The 8,677-nt window shown below is 43.2% G+C and overlaps 1 protein-coding gene across 5 annotated transcripts in view; it reads left to right on the forward strand.

The window, feature by feature from the left end:
* LOC147024598 (casein kinase I-like) overlaps positions 1-8,677 on the forward strand; it is a 149,248-nt gene that overhangs the window by 12,662 nt on the left and 127,909 nt on the right. The window contains exons 2-3 of one of the 5 annotated variants that reach the window (XM_085884655.1): positions 1,739-1,888; positions 2,231-2,308. The exons of 3 other annotated variants lie outside the window; for them this stretch is intronic. The gene's annotated coding sequence lies outside the window, so the exon portion shown is untranslated. The remainder of the gene's footprint in view (positions 1-1,738; positions 1,889-2,230; positions 2,309-8,677) is intronic. One more of the 5 variants, XM_085884656.1, reaches the window with a different exon arrangement.

Here is an 8,677-nt window from a genome sequence, read left to right on the forward strand (position 1 = left end):
AGCACGACAGCTAGGTGGAGCAGTAGAGTCGTTTCCACCGAACACCTGGAATTTTGATTGTGCTCCTCGGAGAACTCCGAAAGGCACGGGTCCCTTACAGGACCGTGAATCGCCAATAATTCGGCTGCGTGGAATAGGGTTAATTGCCAACTTCAATATAACTAAGTATCCATGCGGCAAAGCTACCGGGGAATTCACACCCTCGGCAGGCCTCGAGCGGAACGAGCCGTTATCGTGCTCGAACCGTGCGTAACCCGAGTGGAAGGTTACCAAGACCCGTCGGTCCAAATGCACAATTTACAGTTTCCCAATTTCCCAACACACACCATGCTAAGCCAATGAAGGAAACACAGAAACGAGCTGGAACATTTAACAAAAGGGATATTTATTTACAATAGGCAGGGAAGGGAACAAAGAAGAGCAGAGTTATCCGACTATAAGAAATGCAGTCAATGTACAAGCAAAAGCACTTAACAATTCTACTTGACAAGACAGGCCCGCACACACGCACACCCAAAAATGGACCTCAATGGTCTTTATTCGGCTCGAGAGGGAAGGTGAGCTGAGGGTCAAGGTCTGGTTGTGATACCTCTCCGCCTCGTGCGGTCTTCACCGACCCGCGCTTGTGGAGTTCGGATTCCGTGGAAGGAAAGGGGATCCTCAGCTCGCTCGCTCCCACACAATCCACCTCGGGACTCGAACCCACACCTCCAGAATCCAAGGAGCGAGTTGGCCAGCCGCGAACGCAGATCGGCGATCCGAGCACCATGAACACGAACACCAACCAGGACGAACACCAACTCCGACCAGCACGATCATCGACCAGGAGCCACGAACTCAACCAGCAGGAACCAACCAACTTCTTCTCTGGCGAGCAGCTCGCAACCTTTTTTTATCCCCCCCCCCCCCTCGTGGGGGTGGAGCGTCTGCTCTGAGATAACTCTCCTTCTGATTTGACGGTTGCATCGCGCGATTCGCTGGTCGTCCCTCATTGGACAGGCCCACGGTAGGCGGGGCAACTCCCACCCTTCTGGGCGGAGTCCCGATCGGAGGCGTTTGTGTCTCCACCTACCTCCTCACCTCCGGCCACGTGCGTAATGGCGATGGTGTTGAGTCTGAAACGGGGCGGGTGAGACGCCCGCTCCTTGCCGATTGGCCAAAGAGGGATGCCATGCCTATGTTAGACTCCGTCCATGCGCGCGCTTGCTGGTGAGCGTGTGAAGAATCCCGAGAGCAGTGTTGTGTGAAAGTGAAGATATAAAAAATCTTATCTATAAAATAACCCACAGCGCACGTACACTTAATTCCCATTAGACACGGGATGGATTCTAACGAGAAACACATACTTACCGATATAACTGATCTATAGTGACTGGCTGTTGTGTGCAGTAAGCTTCCAAATTCGTAACAATATATCAGGTGCTCAACATCCCCATTCCTTTCAGCATAATCTACATCAATTCAAGATCAACACCATTGAAGTCTTTGCTCTGATCTATTAAACAGAGGTCTACAGGATGAAAATGGAAAGCTTGGGTAAATGAGGGACACCAAGTATATTGACAAAAACAGCTTCCACACAGGTTTGGCCCATGTGTTAATTAAGCAAATAACATCCCAGCATGCTTTGGTTTATGTGTACAAATGCTGCGCAGACCTGGTTTGCCCATAATTATGGCTGCAAAAGGAGACCTCGATATCTTTGAAAGAGGGGTGATTGTTGGGGTGTGTTTGGCAGGAGCTTCAGTGACAAAGACGGCTTAACTTGCTGATGTTTCGCGAGCAACGGTGTCTAATGATGTCGGCATGGAACTCCCGCCGAGAACTCGACAGAGTGGGACACCATAGTCTGGTTGCAGTGCACAAACAGCTCATCACACCTGGCAATGTATGTTTACGAGTCCAGTGGTGCAAAGTGCACAGGCAATGAACTACCGAACAGTGGAGAAATGTGATGTGGTCAGATTAATCATCCTTCATGTTTTCTCCAAACGGATGGGTGCAGAGCACGTGTGGTGTCAACCTAAATATCTCTACAACCCTGAGTACTTTGTTCCAACAGTGAATGGTTCTTAACGGTACTGAGTGATTATCTTCACCCCATGTTGCAGCATCTCTCCTGCCAGTAGGGTTGTCTTCTCGGATGACATCCACAGACCACGTGTGGTCGGTTGCCCGATAGCTTGATGAGTATGGCACTGATGTTATCCATATGTGTTGTCCTTCTCAGTCACCAGATCTGAACCAAATCGAGCATTTTTGGGATATTCTGGAACGACTGACAGCGTTTTCCACATCCATTAAACAGGTGTGTGTTGATCGACTTTCTCGTGGGAGAATGGTGCCACATCCCTTCTGCAGAATTCCAGAAGCTAGTGGACTCTATGCCATGGTGCATACAGGCCATACTGGCCACATGTGGTGGCCCAATGCCCTATTAAGTGACTTCACATTGCTGTTTCCATTGGTTTTTTTTGGAAACTACCTGTGCATTCCTTTGATATTTCCTTGCTTTATCTGTGAAACTCCTGTATATGAGGGAAATCTGTGTTTTTTTTGTCATGACCATATGTAGGTTTCCATATTTTCATCAGAAAAGCATGCCACAACTAGAGGGGGAGCACTCAGTAGAGTGCAAAACCTCTGCCGCCAATACTGCTAGGTCACTCAAGTGAACCTGATATCCTATTCATTCAATTTGACGTCAACAGTGCTCAGAGTTATAGTTTGCAACTTTCCCTTTTACTTTTAACTTTTATATACTCAATTCATTCGTCATAACTAGATTCCTTGAGACAGAAATTGATTTTACGTGCGTATATCCACCTGAAGTTCCAAAATCAGCCGCAATTATAATTTTGGCATGTTTTTTGTTGGAAATCACTTATAACATGTAGAAATGCAAAAAAAAAAAATCTATTTTGTTGAAAAAAAAAGTTGCAAATATTTTTTTTTGGGGGGGGGGGGGTGGTTGGAAATCACTCAAAACATGGAGAAATGCAAAAAATAAAATTCAAATATTTTTTCAAAATGGCCGCCATAGTGGCCATATTGGATTTTGGACAGAGTCCAAAATCTAATGGCATGATCCTTGGACCATACCTAATCCCCCCACCAAATTTCGTCAAAATCTGTCGAGGAGGTTTTCCGTAATACTGTTCACAAACAAACAAACAGAAAGGGGTGAAAACAGTAACCTCCAATCTTCGATGGCGGAGGTTAACAAGCCGGTAGGCGACAAGGGATTCGCGAGGATCGAAGCGCTGGATACGATGCTTTTCATTCTGACTGATCCACCGCCGAAGATTCATTGCCAAGATGTATTGATTCACATACAATTGTTCCTCTGCCTGGCAAGATTTTTCCAATTGCGTATTTTGCCAACTGGCACTCGTCATAAAAAATGACGGTAAATAGACACCCGATTTTTGAAGGACTACCATTTGAAAAATAAAACCTAAATCAAAAATCGGCTCGAGTAAAATTTTCTAAATATCTTGAAGTGTTTAATTCTGAAGTCTCGCTTCTCTACATTCAAATCTGAAGGACAAGTATTGAACATACTGTACGCGGTTTTTCGGCCGTAGATGTTAACAGGTGGTTACTGTAGCAATGGGTGGTTGCGAGGCACCGAAATTCAAACGTGCACATTCCCAATAAATATTGCACATGTCGGCAAAGTTTCATCGAAATCGGTTCGCTGGTTTGTGCTGTTGAGTCTCGCGTTAAACACACACACACACACACACACACACACACACACACACACACACACACACACACACACACACACACACACACACACACACACACACACACACACACACACACACACACACACACACACACACACACACACCACCCCCAACAATAAGGGATATCTAGCATATATAGCGAATCCAATAATAACTCGAGGGGGGAGCACTCGGTAGAGTGCAAAACCTCCGCCGCCAAAACTGCTAGGTCACTCAAGTGAACCTGATATCCTATTCATTCAATTTGACGTCAACAGTGCTCACAGAGTTATAGTTTGCAACTTTCCCTTTTACTTTTAACTTTTACATACTCAATTCATTCGTTATAACGAGATTCCTTGAGACAGAAATTGATTTTACGTGGGTATATCCACCTGAAGTTCCAAAATCAGCCGCAATTATAATTTTGGCAATATTTTTTTTTTTTGGGGGTTGTCTGTTTGTTTGTGTGCAGGATATCTCAAGTTGTGGACGGATCTGGATGAAATTGTGGACAGATTCAGGACGAACTGATTAGTTTTTGGTGAAGATTCTGATCTGGATATGAGAATTATTTAATTTTAAGTGATTCTTCACCATTGAGGGATAGTGCTAAACCGATATAAAGCACGTTCAAGTTGTGAACTGATTCGGACGAAACTTGGTGGACAGGTTGGGCGTGTGGCAAGGACGAATTGATTAGATTTTGGTGAAGATCTGAATCAGGATCTGGATATGAGAATTATTTAATTTTAAAAGTGATTCTTTACTATTGAGAGATGGGGGCCCAAAATGATATAGTACTGTAAGGCATGATATTTCAAAAATGTATTGGGCCCGATATATTCTCGTGGATCAGGCATTATGTGGCGGAGGTGTGCGCTCTACAGAGTGCCCTAGTTTTTTTTCTGCAATATTTATTGCCTCTGCTTCTTCTCAATATTTATTGCCTCAAGGTTCTATCTGTTTTTTTTTTGTTTGTTTGTTTGTTTGTTTTCACCACCTTTCACAATTTGACTCATTTTGCCACAAGGATTTGATGGTGTGTCACATTTAGGCCATCAGCTGAAGCTGCAGAAGTGGCTAGAAAACGAGTTCTGTTCCACCATCTGGGGGACTTCTATTCTTTGACAGTTGTTGATTGCTGACAATGTGCCTGACCTTGTGTTAAAAGTTTGACTTCAAAATCCTGCCAGCATTTTTGTTACTGACGGGGAAAGTTCATCGTTTGGGTCAAAAAGTGCTCATTTTAGAGCTCGTTATCAGGTTCATGCCTTCATAACAACATCCTTCCGAATTTGCTAGCTATAAGATTTAGTAAGCTTCTCAGCATCTGAAGGAACTCTCCTATGTGAAATTTAACAAGTCCATGGTTGCCACTTGATGCGTGAGTGGAACGTGAATTTCACGAAATTGACCTCTTTGTCGGTGTTTGTGACCAACTCCACGGCTCCATGACATTGTGTTGGAAACGCTGCCAGCATTGAGAGTTTCTCTATGCTCAGGTATATGTTTTTCGTGGGGAAAAATTACATGCCCAAACAAGGAATTAAGCCCAGGTCCTCTGGGAAAACCCTACTAGTTCAGATGGCAGAGCACAGGCTGGACTCGTAATTCTCCCACATATAGATGCCACTCTCTTTCTTCTGCTGCTTCTGGGGCACTCGCTGCCATCCAGAGGAGCATCAACGGCCTGTCTATGAGATGGTCTTCCCCCCCATGGGGGGGGGGGGAATTCCATGACCGCTATTATTCACCACATAGGGCGTAGTAACACAATTATAAATGCCGAGGAAACAAAGATTATATGTATATGTGGGAAAAAATTACATGCCCAAATCAGGAATTGAACCAGGTCCTTTCATGCACAGGCCCTTGCTGATCCTATTGTTGGCAGTGAGTGCAGCAGGGGAAAGAGTGGCATATATGTGGGAGAATTGTGAGCCCAGCCTGTGGGTCTCCCAGATAGCTCAGATGGCAGAGCACTGGTATGGCTTTCCAGAGGACCTCGGTTTGATTCCTGGTCTGGGCATGTAATTTTTCCCACATGTACATATAATCGTTGTTTCCTGGTCATTTTATAATTGTATATACAGTCAACCCTCACCGTCTGCTGGGGTGACGTTCCTCAAAGTTTCTGCAAACGGCGAACAGTTTATAACATGCAAGTCAATGAGATACGTTCCAGCCTCCCAAAATAAGTCCAAATTTTTTAAATAAATAAAAGACATTTCATTGAAAAATAAGAACAATTGAGTAAAATAAGATAAAAGAAGTAACATTTACCATCAAAAAGAAGGCTTTTCTGCTTGGAGTCCTGTTGGTAGGTGGCCCTGGTCAGTTCTGCTTGAACATAGTCATGGCACGGAGGTAGCTGATCGATCTCCATGGAGTGACTCACAAATCCCTCACATCTATTATGATGCTCTTGCCTTTGTGGAGATTTATTATGTTGACCTCGCTATAATTTTATCATGACAGTTACGAATGTAATAAATAGTGGACTCGTTGACGTTGTAGTCTTTCGCAAACACAGTAACACGTGCACCACTCTCAAGTTGATGTAATCGTTTCACTTTTTCCACAGTCATCACCTTTTCATTCTGCTCTTCAGCAGATGCACCACTTTATGGATGTTTTGGACCCATGATTAAATAAACAGGATACAAAGTTTTATCACAATAAAATACCACACCCCACCAACCGCCAAGCAGCCAGAAGACAATGATGCGGCGGTGTGGCAGATGCTGCAAGTCGCAGAATGTAAATTTTCAAATTGTTATATTTTCCAGCGATACGGTACAATTATAATTTAACACGCAATGTCAAATGAAGGAATAGATTGTTATCCAAACATCGAAAGTGTTAAAATACTCATGTAATACGAATGAGTTCAGGTTAGGCGGTGTTTATTTTGTCCGCGGTGGGAGGATGTTCCTGGAAGAGGCAGAAGGCAAATTTTCGTATTTTCCGGCAATACAGTACAGTTATGCTTTAATGTTAAATGAAGGAAAATATTGCTATCCAAGCATTAAAAGTGTTAAAAAAAATTAATGAAAACCTTAGGAATTTGAGGTGGGAGATCATTTTTTCCGCAGATGCGCATGAGTATTGGCATGGACGGAGAGAAAGGGTGTAGAAAACGTAATGTTGACTGTATGTGTATATCTATATCTATCCTGTATGTATGTATGTGTGTATGTGTGTATATGTATGTATATATATATATATATATATATATATATATATATATATATATATATATATATATATATATATATATTGTCTTGTTATTGTTGTGGGGGTAGATGGAGAAATTTCATAGGAAAGTTAGGATTGAAGAGAGTTGCTTGGTCCGTGGACATGTAGGAGACATCTCGATGTAAATTAAGTGGAGAAACTGTGAGCTTAAGTGGAACTTGTCACCACACGGGAGGTGGTGCTGTGTTAATTAGATGGGGATTAAGACCAATTTCCCCCAGTATGTGATTGCCCCTGTGACCTTTTCCTACGTTTTTGCATTTACAAGTCAGCCATGAAGGAGTTGTGTTTTTATAACAATAACAAGTGAACAAAATGTGCTGAGCAGGTATAAGCCCCGCCTTCCTGGGTTTCATGCGAGCAAGCCACGCCCAGAGGTGGAAGAAGCGAGGAGGTTGTTGGTCGAGTTTGATGTGTCAGTAAGGGGCGCATGTGGTCGAGAGACAAAGCTAGGATATGGCATTAAAGATCAGGGCATGACTGCTGGCTTTCCTTCGCCGCATGAAGAAGGGTGAGGTTCGCAGTGGTAGTTGAGAGGAACGTGGCTGGGACGGAGGATCTTTTAGCACCATAGCTTTATCACTGAGATTTCTGATCATGATCGTTTTCTTGGCATAAATGGAAATGTTTTACCATTGCCTTCTTCCAGATAGCTTCTATATTAGATGGGTGATCCTATTTGTTTTTCTCCATAGGAATCCGCTGCATGCATGGCCATCCACCACCTGCTACCATGGCTTCATATAACCCTAATCAGAAGATGAAAATGGGGGTAGTACACCTTGCAAAAGGGTGGCCAAAAGGTTAATGAATGCAATGGCTCCCTCTTTTTAAAAGGATTGCTGCTTTTACCTTGTTAAATCCTTAGCTTTTAGTTTCAAAACATGAACCGCAAGGCTGTGGTGGATTTGGATTCATTTTCTTCTCATAAATAAACTGCTTACCAAGGCAAACAAGCCCCATCTACCTGAAGCAACTGGTTTTATGGCACCAGTGAATTGTCTTTCACCTCTACACCCATTGGTGAGAACAACCTTGCCACGAGAAGGCTGGTGTGAGGCTCGAGTGTCGGAGGCTGTTTAACACACTGAGCCATTTGAGTATTCTGTGGACCTTGATAGCTTATCCTCTGTCACTCCACGGCATAACAGTTTAGCCTTATCTGATTAGTATAGTGCAAATTGGCAAGCGCAGCAACCTTTATGGAAATATGTATGGTATGATATTTATTTTATAACATTATAGGCTGAAACTAATAGAAATAAGCTTTGCTCTCACAATCATTTCCTGCATAGGACAGTTGTAGTGTCATGCGAGCAGTGCTATGGCCAGCTGTACCTATCAACACTGCTTAGATTGAGACTGACAATGCATCCCCCATGCGATCTATTTTCATACGCTTCATGCAATGCAAATTTATCTGAGTTCTGAGTCGATCTGGGACTTGGCAATTTTATTGCCAAAATTACTGAGCCGGATCCGAACCGAGTTTTTGCTCCCAATTTACAGGCCGATAGTCTGGCATAGATAAGTATACTAATGCTATTAATGACTTCATTGTATGAAGAGAAATTGAAGTTTGCTAAAGATGTAAAAATTATAAACCAGCACATGCACGATATGTTCCCTTCAAGGAGGAGGTTGAAAAATATACGCCCATTGTGTTTAGTGGAGGAAATTAT

Source organism: Eptatretus burgeri, chromosome 6, assembly GCF_056783735.1.
Source record: "Eptatretus burgeri isolate ZD-2024b chromosome 6, Ebu_testis_v1, whole genome shotgun sequence".
Lineage (NCBI taxonomy): Eukaryota > Metazoa > Chordata > Myxini > Myxiniformes > Myxinidae > Eptatretus > Eptatretus burgeri.